The following is an 8,627-nucleotide window of genomic DNA, read 5'->3' as shown; positions in this document are numbered from 1 at the left end:
TTCGATCTCTAGCCGTGAAGAGTATGTTGCACGTCCCATTCAGTCGTTGTCGAACGTCTCTCAGTTCACCCATAACCGCTGTTCGTAACGTGCCGTGGAAAATATATTGGACCAGTCCCAGCGGGCTGGACATCTCGACTGGAACAGACCCACGGAAGGACAGGCCCACTCGTGTGTCAGGGTGGGACCCAGACCCGTCGTGGTTGACGATCTCGGACATGAGTGCTAGACGGGGTGGGGATATTTTGAACTATGAAAGCAAAGGCACGTCCCAAATGTGGTCAGCCACTTCAGAGGCTTTCAGTATCCCGACAAAAGACTGTCTCACTCTTTAAGCACAGTTCAAGAACGTACACTGGTGAAACCTCAGGACCGGTTAGTCTAATAACGACACGGGTTAGTGCCAAGGGTTTACATTTTTAGATTTTGAATATCCGCACCCGCCTCGCATTCGAAAACCCGCACACGCCTTGAAAGGAAAGTTTTTCCAACCAGCCGAAATTGACCCCGTTGTCCTTATGTTGCATTGCAGGTGAACATATGCAACACCATGATATTATTGTCAAAATAAGATAAAACCTACAAATATATTAGCTGACTATTCCCAGTCGTTTTCTAGGTGCATAGGTCCATCCTCGATTTTTCCCCAGCGGACAACGAGCGTACTAAAGAGCGGGCTACGGGCGTGCGGGCTTCTGGCTACCCTCTCCATGCATGGTTTGCCGTCCAAATTTGTGTTGCCAGCATATGCACTCATTACGCCACAGCCGTAAAGGAACGCGACGCTTAAAAGGGTTGCCAAAAAGCACGCCAGAGACAAAATTTTGATCGTGCAAAAATGAATAATCAGCCTGTGCATCTGAGCTTGCATCTGCTGCATCTGCATCTGTGGTAGCTTGCAGCAAGAGCTCTTCTGGTTCACGAAGAGTGTTTGTGTTCTGACCGTTCCCACGCCGATGCATTACGTTCAGATAACAACGGGCACGATGGAATCCCGGCCCCTAATCATGCTGACTGAAGATGGCACGAGAGGCTCAACATCCAGAGGTGGGCGCGAAAAAGAAGAAAATACAGTTGGCAGCACGTGACACCATTGATCTACATGTGAGACTCACATACAGCCGCGACTGGTAACAACGGGACACGACGCGACATGCCGCCTCCCCAATGCTTCATGTCTCCACGTCTTACGGTTCAGTCCCCTTCATGCCCTGCCGCCAATCGCTCACTTAACCGCAATACACGCCAGGCCGATCTTGGTTCATTCCCAATACAGTTTGGTGAGCCACCACCTAGTGGTCTGCTTTTAGCCATGAGCATCAGCAATAGACTATCCCTCAAAACAAGTTTGCGGCCTGCGCATCTTTTGTCCGCTGCTCCCATCTAAGTCAGCACCTTGCGATGGGAAACCTGTCCATAGGTAATCTATTGTATTTTGTTCACGGACTTGGTGCTTTGTTTCTGCGAACTTTTGCTGAATATGGCCTGAATCGAGTTTCCGACCAGAGCGTCATGTGAGAGGTCCGTTTCCTTCTATCGCCGTCTCTCAGCTGGCCAAACGCGGCCGTGGATACAGACTTGCGTAGAATGGTAAGATTCAGATTTAAATCCAGACCAGCACCTGAACAAATGTCCGCGATGTCGCCCGTCGGATGGGAACAGTGGCGGCGGGATCCGTACAGCAGGCGGTGGGGTCCGTGCAACAGGAGTTGGGTCTGAACAACAGGGGCGGGGGTCCGTAAAACGTACGGTGGGAGCAATACAGCATGATAGAGCAGTCTGGTTTGCTCCATGTGAAGCAAAGCGACGCCGGTTGCGCTCCACCCATTGTGCTAGATATGATCACAAACCATTCGCTAAGATGGTCGCAGATCTGCACGTCGTGTGGCTCTTGCGGTTCCTAATTCAGGTAAAAGACTGTGCGCTCTCTCTACATTATTGTATGGCAGCGCTCTTAATCGTACACGATCCTTGGAAGTTTCTGGGGAAGAACAGCAGATGTCTTGGGAGCAGTTGTCTCATCTTTACTGCTCGCTGCGCATGATCTGGTCTCACATGTTTGAGGCTAGCTCCGGAATCTCCTGTTCAGCCTTCGGTCGTAGCTCATTAAAGTGCTCCGTTTTTGGCAGAAGCGCATCCTCCCAGGACTAGCTTCTTCCGGATAAAGGTCAAATGAGCATGCAAATCGTTTGGGGTTTGTCATTCTTTCATCACGAGATCTCCAAGTTTAAAGGGTCCACGTCGCGGCATTCCACTCTACGGCGAGCTGGGGCTTGCGAACGCTTGTGAAGTGCTCGAACTCGGGGAGAGCAATCACGTTTAACTTCAGAAACGACGTGTGTGTTGGGAGCTTGTCTAGCGAAACTTTCTCCGCCTCATCCTCAGTTGTGACGATTGCAGTCGGTGGCAAGGTACCTGACACCTAAGGGAAGAAGTTTTTGAGTTGCTTTCCCTGGCGCAATCCGTTTGTTGGCTTCATCTTCCAGCCCTGCTCAGATTTTCCGAAGAGATGAAGCAGGTGGTCAACAGGCGTGACGTTAACTATGTCTGCACCGCTCACATCCACGTTATTCAGCAACGCACTTTCCTGTAAAACTCACGTTCATACCTGCCGCCAACAACTTGGCTCGTCCGCGTACAATGCACCAGCATACAATATCGCTTGAGATCCTCGTGTCGACGGGCCATCATCACCCAGTCTCGACCCGTGATCTCACCGTCGATAAAGACATTCTTGTCAGCTGAGTCGGCACAGCAAAAGATGGAATCTGCTTTACTAAATCCAACAGCATTTGGTAACACGTTGCAGGGTCCGTGCAGCACATAAAGCGCCACAGGCCTGGTACGGCGAGAGGAAGGGTCGGCACAGTAGACGGCAGATGGCACGGTCGGTATAGCCGACGATGGGGTCCGACCAACAGACGGTGCGGTCCTCACAACAGGCGGCGGGATCCCCACAGCAGACGGTGCGGCCCGTACAGCAGGGGTGGGGTCCGTTCAACAGGAGGCGGGGTCCTTACAGCAGGTGATGGCCCCGAACAACAGGCGGTGAGATCCTTACAGCAGGCGGTGGGGTCCGTGCAACAGACGGTGGGTTTCGTAAAGCAGGCAGTGTGGTCCGTACAACAGACGGTGGGGTCAGTGCAAAAGGCGGCGGGGTCCGTACAACGTACGGTGGTATCAATACACCACGAAAGAACAGTCCGGTAATATTCGGTCACTTCGGCGGCAAGAGTGTATTTGTTGGTTCGTGCAATTGCACCACCAGTTCGTCCAGCATCGAGGTACCCTTTGCTTTACAAGCTGGGTGGGGTCAGATGAAGAGGGGGGGAGGGGGGGGTCGGAGCCCAGTCGGGATAGGTCTACCAATCCAACGGTGACATCACCATTATGTGCTGAATGGCACCACAATACGGGTTTTCAATAAGCCTTTTCGAATGTTTCTAAGCCGTTCTTTCCCATAAATTGAGTTCAAGACGTTGGTTAGTGCGTCGCAGAGTCATACCCATGGTTAAAACAGCTGTGGCTGGTCACCAAATGCAGCACCAGTCCGTATTACTGCACCATGCTTCGTATCCAATAATGGCGATTTTTACCAATTTTTGTCATCTTTACCACCCTTCAAATACCGTTTCGGACTTGCTGTACGGACACGGGTTTCTTGAAACCGGCGATGCGTATAAGCAAACTGTCGGCTCGATGGAATGTAAATATTCGGAGGGTAACCAAACATAAGGTGATAGCGGTTGCATTCATTGTTAAGAGGGGCATCAGAAGATTTCCACTCTGGATTAGCCGGGAAGATATATGCAATCTGATCTCGCATGATGTCGGCAGGATCACCTTTCCGAATCGCATTTCAGCATTACATCAACTCGAAACTGAAACTTTTCGACAAACGCTCAAGCGGGCGTTCCAAATTTGTATGAGATTTATATGAAATGGCCATCTTGAAGGTCAGTGGGCGCATTTCACAGCCCTGCCCTTATTAAAACATAAAGCCCTCTATTATCTGAGCTGCACGCCGCGAACATGCGCAGACTATTGGGTCGATATTTTTTGGCTCTCAACCAATGCTGCGTAAGCTATGCAAAATTATAACACGGTTTGGTTATTTGGATTACAGTCCCTCTGGCCAGCAATGATCAGTTCAGTGCTGCGGGATGAAGGAGACTGGATAATGATGGGACAGGACGTGTGCCAGGCGCACCAATCGCTGAGCATTAGCCCGCGCAGGGACCTGGATGTGGGGAATGCGCTGAGCGCCCGGCGGGGGCTGCCTCTCCACGGGCCTCTCAGCCCACTCGTGGCGGACGCATGCAGCCTGCCACAGACAGGCGGGGCGTCGCCAGGACGCAGGATGAAACAGGAGAGAGGATAGACGTGTCGCATATTCTAGTACGGATTGGTTATTCGTATTAGAGCCAATTCGGTCCGAAATCTATCATTTCAGGGCAATGGGATGAAGGGGAATGAATAACGGTGGGGCAAGACTACGTGCAGAAATGTTGGCAGCGATTTGAATAACAAAACAAAACGCTTGTTGACGCGGCTTAGTCCTATTCGGCGCAAACGTCGTGTTTCATAAGTGCAATGGACCTCGGATCCCACACGACCCAGCTGGAGACGAACGCTTATCCCCCCCCCCCCCCCTCCAAAACTCCAGGCTAAATCCGTCCATGCTCGGCTCTGCCCAGGATTTATCTTATACTTCTTCTGTTTCTTGGACTTCAGGACTATTTGTTTCCCGCACTTATCAGATGAGCATTTCTTTGCGCTATAAGCCGCCATTTGTTTGCCAAAATCTTAACATGGATGTCTATTCGCATCACCGAAAAGAAAAGCATGTAACGTTAAGGCATGTGTGACAACTTATGCAGAACACTTGTCACACATATTTTTGCAGGTGTGTTAGGCCAAAGGTAGCGCTGTTTCTCACGCTTTCTCTCAAGCTGCACTTTAGCGTGATATTTTATACTGGTTTGCAGTGTTTTTTCATCGCTCTTTTAGAAACCGCAATCCAGAAGCATATGTCCGCCATTGCGTTCCGTCTTGTGCAATATTAAGACTTACATCCAGCAACGTTTTTAGTGTAGTTAAAAGGCGCACAGAGAGGCCTTTAGAGGCCTTCCCCTCAAGCCCGTGCTCCCGCGTGGTCTAGTGGCTAGGATACGCGGCTTTCACCCGTGAGGCCCGGGTTCGATTCCCGGTGCGGGAAATAGAGCAGGCGTTTTCAGCGTGCTCCCCAGCACAGGGCGTAGAATTGAGACAGACAACTTAGGCACCATTCATATGATGACAACACTTATCTACTAACGATATGAATTCGCCGAACAACCATTCAACTATGTCCCGAGGGACAATCTCCGTGTGTGATATTGGATGTCATGGAGGAAGCTGAGTGCGCGCACATAGATAAGAACAAGTTCTAATTGCTTTGCAAAGCTGGCAAATCAATAGATTCTCGTGAGGGGCAGCCGACTTCCCAGCCTGTTTATTGTGTGCAGCGCATGATTTAGCTGGGGGGTCGGGGGGGGGGCATTTACATCATTCAGACGCCATTGGTGGACAATGAACTTCTTGGACTACAAAGATGGACAACTTGGAGGCATTTCCGTGAATGCACCTCCTCCTGCTTGTTCATGGGCTAGGATGCAAGGCTCTGACCGGTGAGGCCATTGTTTGAGTCCCGGTGCGGATATGAAGGTTGTGTCTTGTTGGGGTATAGGTCGTAAGTGTTGCCTGCATTTGCCCGAACCAACAAGCTCTTTCATAGGCCGCCGGCACTCTGCCCCTTGCGATGCGATACACTGGTCTGGTAGGCATCTGCCATGTCAGGAAACAATGCTTCACTTGTGACAACTACATTCTAGAAGCAGGTACAATATACTTACAAAGTGGTACGAAGTGCCGCTGCGCCACTACATACCACTATGGGTTTAGCCTTATGTCTTATCCGCTGAAAGCAACCAAGGCAGGGGACTTCAGAAGAAATAGTGGGCTCGTCACTTTGGACCATTGAAACACAATGTTGATACATTGCACATGTTGATAGAATGCAATTTTCATAGATTAAGCATGGCTTCCTGACACCGCAAATTTGGACAATGCTAGCAGGTGCCTAACGTGCCGGAGTCTTAAACAACAAAGCTGTGCAGTTATGAGAATGCTCCAGTAGATCGGAGTAGGTCGTAAGTTTGCGATCGCTACTGCATGATAGTCATGTTGATTTGCAATTAATATGCTTGTTTTGTGGGCGCTATGGGCTTATTAGTTTAGTTTTCCGGTAATAGAAAATTCCTTCGATCAAATACTTGCATAAACATGCCGAAGGCTACACGGCCGCGCACAAAATATTTCTGTGGTAGGCCACCCGGCCCCACTGTCACACCACCAACCGCTGACCACAAGAAGGCCATGAGCTACATCAGGCTGTTGAGCGAATCGAAGAGGAATCTCACTAACGATATCCTCAAGACCGCGCCGGGAGAAATCAGGGAACTGTGGACCAATGTGGCGATCCCTGTTCATGATAAGGGACAAAATTGATGAAGAGGGATTGCTTTCATCTCAACAGAGCTATCAGTAAGAAATCAAGGGAAGACAGAGAGAAACACAGCAACGCCGCCACCGCGAAATTCAACAAGCTTGTCAATGTCGTGAAATTCCAGTGCATACCTCAGCGCAGCTTTCCATGCCCACTTGTCTGCACAGTGTATCAAGAGGACGTTACCTTCTGCTGCTGAGCCTGAGTCGCCTTTCCCGCCGACTGCTGAGCTCGCGCCGCCTGCTGAGCCAGCGCTGGCTGCTGGTGCTGAACTCAAACCTGCTCCGGAACCAAGTGGTCTCAGCGCTGGCGACTCGGCAGAGCACAGATTCCTACACGGTTCCGTACATGGTAAACGGTGGCGACGACGCCGATTGTTCGTTCGTGTTGAAACCGCTGTCACTGTAGATCGTAAGGATAACGATATGACTAACACCGCTTTGGCGGTTGGCAGCTACGGTGGCTCTAACTGGGCCGCTGCTGCTATCAGCAATGCCTTCTTACAAGATAGCAGAGACGGACTGGCTATTTGAAATCAAATATCATAGATCCTAAGAAGATATGCTGCGCAAGAGACATAGCGAGAAAGGAGACGGCTCGTCAAAATGCTGAAGCAATCCACGAATCAGGTTTGACCATCCTGTTCTCCGACGGCCGAAGGCAGGCGAAAGCAGGAGCTACATCAATCACGCGTAGCCAAGCGAATGCCGCCGAGACATACGTGGTTGTCATTGCTGGGCCAAGCAGTCGCTACATGACTCATTTTACGTTCGAGTCCGGCCTCGCCCTGCACTTGCTCAACGATCTACACTCCGTGAGCACGCAGTGCGACGTTCACATCAATGTGCGCGGCTGTCATGGCACGGCCGTCAACGCCGAGACGATAGGCGCCGTGTTCCGGCTGTTTGAGCTGGCCACAGAGCCAACCGTACACTGGTTCATCTGCCAGCTGCGCGGCAACCAGCTGAACCTCCTCCATCTGCTTCTGAGATTGGACGGCACGACCACGGGATCGATTTTGTTTGCCCATCGGCAAGACCTGCGCCGGAGAGGTCGGGGAGAGGAACGTTGTGGCATTCATGCCTATACCGAGACACGTGCCAAACCTGCTGGTCGACCTCATTCAGCGGCTGAGCACCAACTAGCAGCTGCTCTACTTTCTGGTCTCCGGTGCTCAAAACGGCTCTGTCCGAGACGTGGCTGCCCAGCGGCGAATCGGACCATTGAACCATGTCAGGTAAATATGAAAACGCAATTTCTTCGAAGTTATAACAATGCGTGTTTAAACGTTATCATGTATCAATTGATATTTAATGTGCTTCCTGTTAGGCACTCACTAATTATCTTACAATGTGTCATAGTATTTCGTATTATTTGCTTGTTGGTTCATGTTTACTTGTGTATTTGTTGATATCCATTCTGTCACATTTAAGGACTCTGGATATATGCATGATTACATGCACTTTAGAGGCGCAATAATTTGTGTACGATATAATGCTCAGTTCGCAACAAATTGTTCTAATATATGTGCTTTTGTGTGCTTAATGTGCTTTTGCTTTCGAATGGTTGACACTGGCCACTCGCCTGCTCCTAGTTTACATCTCTATCGAAACCTCCAGCAGCGCTCTCAAGGGTCTCGTCCAGTGCGTGGTCGGCCACTACGTGCCGGTGTGGTCCGCCATCCGGCAGAACAGCAGCTGCGACTTTGGCATACGCAGCCTGTTCCAGAGCATCGTGCTATTCCGCAGGCTGCCGCAGCGCACATAGGCCAGGGTGCAGCCACTCCTCAAGCGTAACGGGTGCTAGGTCCGTCCGGAAAGCTGTTGCTGGACATGGTGTAGGATGAGAACCGCATGGTCCGCGAACAGGTGGTTGCGATCGTCGCGCAGCTCGTGAGCAGCGAATCAAGGATCTTCTTCAGCCCGGGGTCTTCACCATCCCAGCGATAAACTTCTGGACCGTGAGGTTTACCAACATGACCCCTGGCATGGACCAGTCACACAGCCCCCACCGCAAAACCCAGCGACTGTGAGCTGCGGAACAAAGTGGCAACTCCACTGGCAATCTGGCCATATCTGGT

At 50.8% G+C, this 8,627-nt stretch overlaps 1 non-coding gene across 1 annotated transcript; it reads left to right on the top strand.

The window, feature by feature from the left end:
- Positions 1 to 5,146: 5,146 nt before the first annotated feature.
- Positions 5,147 to 5,218, top strand: TRNAE-UUC (transfer RNA glutamic acid (anticodon UUC)). Its single transcript has one exon. It is a non-coding gene; the product is annotated as a tRNA-Glu (tRNA).
- Positions 5,219 to 8,627: the final 3,409 nt, after the last annotated feature.

This window comes from Pollicipes pollicipes, unplaced genomic scaffold (assembly GCF_011947565.3).
Source record: "Pollicipes pollicipes isolate AB1234 unplaced genomic scaffold, Ppol_2.1 Scaffold_5282;HRSCAF=6240_pilon_pilon_pilon, whole genome shotgun sequence".
NCBI lineage: Eukaryota > Metazoa > Arthropoda > Thecostraca > Pollicipedomorpha > Pollicipedidae > Pollicipes > Pollicipes pollicipes.
Note: the sequence above shows the minus strand (reverse complement) of the source record. Positions and strands in the feature narration are given on the sequence as shown.